This window comes from Apteryx rowi, unplaced genomic scaffold (assembly GCF_003343035.1).
Source record: "Apteryx rowi isolate R43461 unplaced genomic scaffold, aptRow1 scaffold_0, whole genome shotgun sequence".
Taxonomy (NCBI): domain Eukaryota; kingdom Metazoa; phylum Chordata; class Aves; order Apterygiformes; family Apterygidae; genus Apteryx; species Apteryx rowi.
The window spans coordinates 10,494,783-10,495,847 of record NW_020447195.1 but is presented as its reverse complement, the minus strand read 5'-3'; positions in this window follow the sequence as shown (position 1 = coordinate 10,495,847).

Sequence of the window (1,065 nt, the reverse complement as noted above, 5' to 3'; positions counted from 1 at the left end):
TTTTTTTTTAGGGTCTTGCTGTAAATCAGCCCAAGCTGGAACCTCCTGCCGCTGCCTGCCGGGCGAGGGGAAGGGCTGCTGCTCCGGCGCTGGCCCCACGGAGCACGTGGATAAGGGCAGGGACAAGGCAGGCAGGACCGGCACGTGGGGGAGACGAAGCCGGGGCACGATCCCCACCTTTTCGGGGGGGTCCCGCCAGTAAAACCGCCCGCCCCGCTGCAACGCCCAGGGCTGAATYCCCCCCCCCACCCCGCAACGTCCCCACGGGGCTGCCGACGCCGCGGCGAGCGAGAAAACGAGCCCAAATCCCGCGGTGCTGCCGAGGCAGGGCTCTGCTCGCAGGCGAGGGGTCCGCGGCATCGCGGCATCGCCCCGCCGCCGGCGGGAGCTGCTYCTCGCCGGGGGGGCTCCTCGCCGCCGGGGGCCGCGGCGGGGCGGGCGGAGGGGTCTTTCCTCCGCGCGCGTCCGCCCGGGAGCCGCCGTTCCCGGCCGGAGTGTGAGTGTTTACTGCTGGCGATTCTCATCGCTCGCGGCGCGGCCGGAGCTATTCAAAGGCGGGCGGAAGCGAGCGCAGCAACTGAAACAACAATGAGGAGGAAACGGAGCCCGAAAAATTCTCCGTTCATAAATCAACTGAACTGCAGGTGATCCCTGAGCCGGGCYGAGCCAAGGAAAAGACACGGCTCAAAGCCGCCGGGAAGCGGCGCGCACCCCGGACCCGCCGGCCGCCTGTGCCATGGGCCGGGAGTGGCGGTCCGGCCGCCCCGGGCCGGGTTTGGGTGACGGTGGAGCATCCCTGGGGCGGCGGGGTGCAAGGCTGCGGCTTGGAGGTGCAAATACCCGTTTTTATTTATTTTTTGCTGTGCACGAAGCGGCGCCGGCGCCGAGGCAAAGCTGGGCGCTGGCAGCACCCACGCGCCTCCGAGGCGCAGGGTTTGCAAGGCGATGTGGCCCGAGCCCCYGGGGTCAATGGGAGACAGTGCGGGGCTCTCGGGTCCCGGCTCCTTGCCGGCACCTTGCAAAAGCCTTTTCCTCCTTTGGGAAGGGGGCTGCTGTCTCGGGATG